The sequence below is a fragment of the Pinus tabuliformis genome, chromosome 7 (genome assembly GCF_031772625.1).
Source record: "Pinus tabuliformis cultivar Carrire ecotype Pingquan chromosome 7, CPIR1, whole genome shotgun sequence".
NCBI classification, from domain to species: Eukaryota; Viridiplantae; Streptophyta; class Pinopsida; order Pinales; family Pinaceae; genus Pinus; species Pinus tabuliformis.
The window spans coordinates 1,308,331,137-1,308,340,967 of NC_142293.1; positions in this window are offsets into that span (position 1 = coordinate 1,308,331,137).

The following is a 9,831-nucleotide window of genomic DNA, read 5'->3' on the forward strand; positions in this document are numbered from 1 at the left end:
ACTGCTACTGGATGGTGGGGGTGGCATGGTTGTTGTTTCTTCATCTTCATCTCTCATAATATCTTCTTCCAGTTCTTCAAGATGTATAGTGCCATCCTCCAAATTATTGTCCTCTGGGTGGTTTTCCCAAATTTTATATGTTGGATCCTCATAAGCCGATCACAATAATGACTCAACAACCTCAAGTTGCAGTGCACATAAACCAAGCTTTCTGCTCAGTTTTCATTGAGTCTGTTTCTTCTCACATTATGTATGAAGTTGTAGGTGCTCCAACACCTCTCTTTAGAAGAATTATTTACAACCTGTGAGAGAACTTTTTTTGCCAATTTTGGCAAAAGTCCCATGCCACCATATGCTTCCCACCATGTGAGAGCATTAAATTTATCTCTACCATCCATTGCATGCAAAGAACCAAAAAAAACCAATGCAACTAAAGTATCTTCCTAATTCAAGTCGCAGATTAGCACACTCCTCCCTATCATGTACCAACTTGTCTAATGCTTGCATATATCCTGTCGATACCTCTAGATCTGTATGGGGTTTGACCCTAACCCCACCCCCAGATGCAGGTTTTCCAAACCAAGATGGATAGTAGTATTTTGGCATAACGAGATACGCCAAGGCATGTAGTGGAACATTAATTTTATTCCATCATGTACACACACAATTGTAAATCAGTGTATACAAGTTGGGATCATCTTTCTGAACAATATATTTAATTTTCCCCAACATGGTATCTATTTGCTCATACACATCCCCAACCACTGGTTTATCTATATCTTCAAAATGAATCATGTTATAATTGAGCTTGTAGAATTCTCATACTTGCCTCACACGTGCCCAAAATAGACCATCAAGGGAAGTTTCCTCCACCTGTTCAAAACCTTGCTTGTCAACTGCATTTGTATCCCTTTCCTTTAATACCTGTCAGTGTGGACTTGATACCATGTTATCCAATGACTCTCTTACCTTCAAAAGGCACCTGAATGTGAGGTAATAGCTAGCAAATCTAGTCTTCACAATCTTCAACAACTCCAATCTTGAGTGACTACAAAAAAGCACATGGCTATTTCTATGATTTGTAATAAATTTTATCATTTGTTTGCCTCTCTTGTACAACTCACCAATCCATTTGTATTGTTGGTTTTTTCCTTAATAATATCATGCATCAAAAGGTTCAATGTCTGAACCAAACACCTAGACCAAAATATGTTGGGGTATTTATCCTCAATAATTTCTCTCGTTGCGTTACAATTAGTAGCATTATTAGTGATGACTTGGATGACATTGTATGGCCCAATACTTTCAATTGTTTCAAGTAATGGTTCTACAATGTTGATGTCGATCTTGAACTTATCTAAGTAATCATATGTTGAAAGAAAGATGGCACCACTAACAGACACAGCAAGAACACTTATCAATGGCTTGCCCTTTACATTTTCCCATCCATAAGATACAATGGACACCCCATGCTCAGTCCAAGAATTTGTCATTCTACTCAAAGAATGTGATATTTTTTCTTTTTCATGATTAATTCCAATGGTTCTAGCCTTGTAATACCCAAGTCTCTTGTATCCTTTAGGGGCATCATTTATGGCAGAAACCATTTCATTCCAATAAGGTGAGCAAAGAACATTGAATGGTATCCCACATGCATAGAGAAACAGGTAAATTTTTTAATCCACATCATTCCTACACCCTTCATCAAGGAAATCTGATATGGTTCTATGCCTTAAATATATGTTTAAGTCATGTGCCTCCATATCCATTGTCATGGGAGGATGCTGAAGGCGTTCTTTGTGTATGTTGATGTGATTATGAGCTATGTTCAAAGAAACCCTTTGATTTTTTAAATTTGTATCGGGATTCCTCCTCTTCCCTTATGTATTTGGCTCTATCTGTCGCTAACACACTTGCACAAGTTTTGATTCCTATTGGTTTATCTTCATCCCATGACCTTTCCCACAGAGGTGCCTTTTGGCACGGGTGTATGAACCTGTGTAAGTTTTGTTGCAATGGGGGAAATCAAATTTAGTGGTTCCACCCCCTTTCCCTCCTTCAAGCCTAGAAACATATTTCCACAATGGGGTTTGGTCTTGTTTAGTTTTTTGGGCTGAATCATGTTCACTCTCTTCCTCCTCACCAAGGTACTCCTCTCCGGGGTTTTCATCAAATCCACTATAACCCACTTCTTCATCCTCTTCTTGATCAACCCTCCTTCTTCTACTCTCCAACACCATAATAACCAAAAAAGGAACCAAGAAGAAGAAAATGCCAAGCCATATAACCATGATGTTTGAACTTTCAAGTTTTGAGTCTAGAAAATAATGGAGGAATGGGAATGGGAAATAGAGAAATTTTTTATTTATTTATTTAGCAATGAATATAAAAAAAAAAACAAACAAACAAACAAAACAAAAAGAAAAAACTAGATTAGAGTGTAGATCCTACCTCTTTGGCCTTCAATCCCAAGCTCCAATCTCCCTTTGCAAGATCCTTAAGCTCCTCTCTCACCAAGCTCTTCTCTCCAAGCTCCAAATTCTCTCTTGCTCCAAACTCTCTTGCTCCTTTTGCTTTCAATGGTTGAAGTGAATAATAGGGAGGGGGAGGGTCTATTTATGTTTTTCCCCTCCCCTTTCCCTTCCTTTCCTCCCTCCACTTTCCCTCCCTTACCTCCCTCCCCTTTCCCTCCCTTTCCTCTCTCTTCCTCCACCGTCGGTCATCACCCTCCCCTTTCCTCCCTTTCTTCTCTCCTACTCCACCGTCGGTCATCGCCCTCCCTCTCGGTCGCGCATCGTTTTTGGACGAGAGTGTTATTTCATGGGGGGAGCGGTAGAGAGTGATCCGTCCCTCTTGTTCACACATATTTTTTGGACCGGAGCATTTTTTCAGAGGGGGGAGCGGTCGGGAACAATCACTCACCAACTACTCCCCTAAACGCTCCCGAAAACACAGGAAGCATTTTTTTTGTTAGGAGCGCGCTCCTGACTAGATCCCGCCCAGAGTGCAAATTACGAGTGGGGACATGAGGGGGGGGCACTCCCCCACAACCCTGGTTAAGCCTAGCAACTTTGAAGAAGCCATCCTTGATAAACATTGGATTAAGGCCATGGAAGAAGTACTGAACCAGATTGAGAAGAATGAGACATGGGAATTGGTTCGAAGATCGAAGGAAAATAATGTCATTGGCACAAAATGGGTTTTCAGGAATAAGTTGAATGAATATGGATAGGTAACCAATGACAAGGAAAGATTGGTACATAAAGCATATGTGCAAATCGAAGGGATAGACTTTGAAGAAAAAATTGCACCTATGGCTAGAATGGAAGCAATCAAGATGTTCTTGGATTATGCCTAATTTAGAAGGATTAAGGTGTATCAAATGGACGTAAAATAAACCTTTTTAAATGGAGAGTTATAATAATAAGTCTACATAGAACAACCATAATAGTTTCCACTAACCGAAAATGGATATTATGTCTACAAAATAAAGAAATCCATGTATGGTCTTAAGCAAGCACCTAGAGCCTAGTATGCAATACTACACAAATATTTACAACAACAAGGATTGAAAAGGGGAAGTGTAGATAGTAATATAGATATATATATATATATATATATATATATATATATATATATAAAGGTTGATTAAGACAACCTGACTATCATTGAAGTATACATGGATGACATCATCTTTGGAAGTGACATTGACAGAATGAGTTGGAGGTTTTCCAAATATATGCATAATGAGTTTGATATGTCTCTACTTGGTGAGTTGACCTTCTTCTTAGGACTCTAGATATATTAGGAAGATGATGACATATTCATTTCCCAAACCATGTACATCATGGAAATTTTGAGAATCTTTTGAATGGAAGAGTGAAAACTTGTAATCACTCCCATCGTGACCGTTTGTAAGTTAAGAAAGGGTGATGAATCCAAGGAAGCAGATTAGAGACTCTATAGAGTGTTGATTGGAAACCTCCTATATTTGAAATCTTCAAGATCAAACGTGATGCAGACAATTGGATAGGTATCAAGTTTTTAAGCAGCACCAAAAGAATCCCATGTTTAAGCAGGTAAAAGGGATCTTTGAATATCTCAAAGGAACAAAATGATTTGGGTTATGGTATCTAAAAGGAAACAAATTAACTATGAAAACCTATACAAATGAAGATTCGGAAGGAAGTGTTGATGACTAAAAACCACCAATGGAGCATCCTTCTACTTAGGTGATTTTCTAGTATCATGGTTGAGAAAGAAGACGACTTTAGTCTCCTTGTCTACAACAGAAGTAGAATACATAGATGAAACAACATGTTGCACTTAGGTCCTCTAGATGAGCAAACTTTGAAATATCTACAAGTGAAGTACGATGAACCCATTTTGATATTCTATGACAACACCAATGTTATAAGTCTCTCCAATAATTTTTTTATGCACTGCAACACAAAACATATTCCTATCAAGTACCACTTTCTTTGAGAACAAGTCGCAGAAAAGAATGCCTAGGTAGAATACATTGGGACAAAGGAACAGATAGTTGACATCTCACCAAGCCTCTTCCATGAGAGACATTTGTTGAGTGTGGAGCTTGATTATCTTCCTGATTGTTCAAAGTTTTTTTTTGTTTCAGTCACGTTGGATCCATGTTCCTAACAGTGTGGAAATGTTGCCCATTTTATCGTTTTTAGGGGGGTCTAGGGGGCAACGATGATTTTATGAGCCCCCCCTGGTGGGGGTTTCGGAGCAGCACCTTCGAAGCTAAAAATAGATGAAAAGTTTCCTTGTAAAATATTGTAATTTCGTAGTCAATCTCGGTCGTTCATTAGGTAGATGATCTGACAGTAGAATTTATGTTAATTTAGGGTTTTTTTTTTCCTAGAAGCAAACCCTCAGTTTATATGAGGGAATTGTATTGCGGTTGTGTATTATTATTTTGAGCGAAAACTAGAGAGGAGACTATGTGAGAGAAAAGAGAAATTATAGTGAATCTGTTGTAGGTTGTATCTCTTCATTTTGTTGGATAATATAAAAGGAAGGAATGGTTGTTTCTCCATGGACATGGTCCAAATTGGGTGTATCACATATATCTGTGTCTCTCTTATTTTATGCACTTCTATGTTTTTGTTTCTACAATATTTTTAAGTGTTTCATTGCTCCGTTAATTAATTTCTAACAACTAGTATCAGAGTTGAAGGTGTATGGATGATAAACTCGCATAAGAGTAGCGTTCTTGGTTCGAGTGGGAGCAATGGCGGAAGATGGTAGGTTTAGGGTCGAGATATTTAATGGAAAAAACTACTAACTTTGGAAGATACATATGGAAGATTATATGTATCATAAATATTTGTACCTATCATTGAGTGAAAAATCAAAGAAGCCAACGAGTGTGACAAACAAAGAATGGGATCTTATCGACACAGAGCCACTAGGAACAATACGGTACTCTAGCAGTGTCGGTGGCATTAAACATTTCAAAGGAAACAAAAATAGAAGGTTTAATGATGCCATTGGCCAAACTATATGAAAAACCCTCGGCCTCAAATAAGGTATTTCATATGATGTGTCTATTTAATATGAAGATATCATAAGGTGGATTTGTTTTTAATCATTTAAATGGATTTAACATGGTTACCAATTAGTTAATTTCTATAGGGGTAAATTTTGATGATGAAGTTAGGGCTCTATTTTTTATGTTCTCATTGCCAGAAAGTTGGAACGGCTCAGTCATGGCTATTAGTAACTATGTCTCTAGATCTAGTACTTTAAATTTTGATGATGTTATTGGTGGTATCCTTAGCAAGGAAATGTGAAGGAAAAGATCAGGTGAGACAACATGTAATGCTTTGACTAAATAGACTAGAGGAAGAAAACTAGAGAGAGGAAAGAGCCTAGGACATCACTGTAATTCAAGGAAAGGCAAATCGGGGATAATGTGTTGGAAATACAGGAAGAAAGGAAACCTGAAGAAAGACTAAAAATATTGGAAGGGAAGGATATGGACAACAAGAGAATAATCATGAAGTGAATGTGACAGGTGATGTGTTGCGATATTCTTTAACTCTTTCAGTGGAATATCACTGATGTCTGGGTAGTATATTCAAGGGCCTCATTCCATGCCACGCCTTATAGGAAACATTTCCATGACTATGTTTAAGGATATTTTGGACAGGTTCTTCTGAGTGATGATAAACCCGGTAAAATCGTTGGAATGGGTAAGGTTTTTTATAAAGAAGTAGAATGGAAACTAATGGTTATTAAAGGAGGCAAGGCATGTTCCAAATCTAAATAAAAATCTAATTTCAATAGATAAATTGGGAGGTGAAGGTTGTGTAATTACTTTTATAAACAAAACATGGAAGGTCACTAAAGGAGCCTTGGTAATAGCAAAAGGAGAATAAGGTTGGTACATTGTATTTATGCAATGGTATTTCTAATTTCAATAATGCTTTGACCTCCACGGGATCAAATACAACACTTTGGCATCATAGGCTCGAGCACATGAGTGTGAAGGGGATGAAAATTCTTCACTCAAGAAATTTGTTGCCAAGTTTGAAGCACGTTGATTTGGATTTATGTGAAATTTTGTTTATGGAAAAACACAAGAGAGTCAGATTTATCATAGTTGGGAGGGAAAAGAAGAGTGAAAAAATAGAGCTTGTTCATATATATGTAAGGGGACCTACTCGAGTATCATTTCTCAGCGTCTCTCACCATTATGTTACTTTTATTGATGATGAAACTAGGAAAACTTGGATTTATTGTATTTGGAATAATCTGATGTATTTGATACTTACAAGAAATGGAAAGTTTTCATTGAGAATGAGACAGGAAAGAAGTTGAAGTGTCTCGTATCAGACAATGGAGGTGAATCTTGCAGCCAACAATTTGATAATTAATGTTTAGAGCATGGAATTCGTAGAGAGAAAACAGTTCCAGGAACACCACAGAAAAATGTTCTGTTAGAAAGGATGAACATAACAATCATGTATAGTGAAAAGTGCATGAGATTGCATGAAAGATTGCCCTTACAATTTTGGGAAAATGTTGTAGATATTGTTGTTTATCTAATAAACATAGGGCCTTCAAGTTCCTTGGATGGTGGTATTCCCAAGGAGGCATGGACAAGTAAAAGGGTAAACTACTCATTTTTAAATACTTTTGGTCGTGAAGCCTTTGTCCACATTAATAAAGAAAATAAAACAAATCTTGAGGCAAAATCAATTAAATGTAACTTTATTGGATAAGGTGTTAATGATTTTGGTTATCACTTATATGATTATGAAAATCACAAAATCATTAGGAGCAAAGATGTCATATTCAATGAAAAGGTCTTGTATAAGGATCAGATTCAATGAAAGAAATAGGAAAACAAAAACAAAGAATACACAGTGCTTGATGAGATCATAGAAAAAGTAAAGGTGCCTAAAAACCATAATGATAAATAGCCACAACAACAACAAAAACCTCAACATCAACAGACACCTCAAACACTTGAAAGTGGTGTTAGAATATCTATCGAGATAAGTAGATCCCCTGAACGATACTCTCCTTCATTATATTATGTTTTGTTAACTGACCCTGGTGAGCTAGAAAGATATGAATAAGAAATGCAAGTAGAAACTAGGAAGAAGTGGGAGCAAGCCATGGAAGAAGAGATGGACTCCTTGATGCATAACCAAACTTGGGACTTAGTCAATTTGACTGCAGGTAAAACAACATTGTAGAATAAATGGGTTTACAGGTTAAAGGAAGAAGATGGAGGTAAAAAGAGGTATAAGGCTAGACTTGTGTTGAATGGATTTGCACAAAAGAAAGGTATAGAATTTGATGAATTTTTTTCTCCTGTTGTTAAATGACTTCAAATAGAACTATTTTAAGTCTAGTGGTAGTAGAAGATTTACATCTTGAGTAGTTATATGTAAAGTCGTCTTTCTCAATAGGGATGTGGAGGAAGAAATATATATACAGAAACCACAAGGGTATGAGGTCAAAGGGAAGGAGATATTAGTGTGCAAACTAAAGAAGAGCTTGTATGGATTAAAATAGGCTCCAAGGCAATGGTATCTTAAATTTGACAGGTTTATGTTTAAACAAGGTTATACTAGATGTCACTTTGACCATTGTGTTTATATTAAAAAGTAAAATGATGGAAACTATATTATATTGTTATTGTATGTAGATGACATGCTTGTTGCAGGGTCTAACATATAGGAAATAAATGTGCTCAAAATAAAATTGGAAAATTCATTTACAATGAAGGATTTGGGTGCTACAAAACAAATCCTTAGTATGAGAATAACTAGAGACAAGAAAAAACACAAATTAGCATTATCTCAAAGTGAGTACATAGAAAAGGTATTGCAAAGATTTAATATGTAGAATGAAACCTAGTTAGTACACATTTGGCTAGCCATTTCAAACTAAGTAAGGATATGTGTCCGAAGACTCAGGAAGAGATGGATTATATGTGTAAAGTTCCATATGCATCAATAGTTGGAAGCTTAATGTATGCAATTGTATGCACAAGGCCTGATATTGCACATGCAGTGGGAGTTGTAAGAAGGTATATGAACAATCTAGGAAAAGAGCATTGGATGGCAGTGAAGTGGATTCTTAGTTATTTGAGAGGTACCACAAATAAAACATTATTCTTTGGTGGTTCAAACATTGCTCTACAAGGATATATTGATGCAGATATGGCAGGTGATAGAGATAACAGGAGGAGAACCATAAGGTATGTGTTTATTGTAGGTGGAACAACTTTCAGTTGGGTTTCATAATTACAAAACATAGTTGCACTTTCAACAACGACAGCAGAGTATGTTGCTGCCACAAAGGCTAGTAAATAAATGATTTGGTTACAAAGTTTTATGGATGAATTGGGAAAGAAGCAAGAAATGGGTAGACTATACAATGGCATCCATGGTGCCATTAATATTGCAAACAACTCGTTATTTCATTCCAAGACTAAAAATATACAACTCAAGTACCATTTCATATGGTCAATGTTGGAAGATGGACAATTTAAGCTGGAAAAGAGACATACTAGCCAAAGTCCTAAAGATATGTTAACAAAAGTTGTAACTAGGGAGAAACTAAGATTATGCTTAAATTGATCCTAATGTGTGATGGTGAAGATGAGAAACAACCAGGTCCAATTGGAATCATTATCCAACAAGTGAAGAAATTATGGAGTTTATATATAATCAGTATCCAAGTGGGAGATTGTTGGGTGTGGAGCTTGATTATCTTCCTGATTTTTTAGAGGTTTTTTTGTTTCAACCATGTTGGATCCCTGTTGGGGTGGCAACACCGCCTGTATGATCACCATCGCAGAGGTCTAGGGGGGATGATGACGATTTTATGAGCCCCCCCAAGGCGAGGGTTCGGGGCAGCGCACGTGAAGCTAAAAATAGATGAAAAATTGCCATGTAAAATATTTTACTTTCGTAGTCAATCTAGGTCGTTCATTAGGCAAACGATCTGATAGAAGAAGTTATGTTGATTTTAGGTTTTTTCCCTAGAACGAAACCCTCATATTATATGAGGGAATTGTATTTCGACTATGTATTATTATTCTTAGTGAAAAAAACAAAAAATAAAAAAGATGAGACTATGTGAGAGAGAAGAGGAAATTACAATGGATATGTTGTAGGTTGTAACTCTTCATTTTGCTAGATAATATAAAAGAAAGGACTGGTTGCTTCTCAGTGGACGTAGCCTAAATTATGTGAACCACGTATCTCTTATTTTATGTGTTTTTGTGTTTTTGTTTTCGCAATATTTTTATGTGTTTCATTACTCCATTAATTAATTTCTAACAAC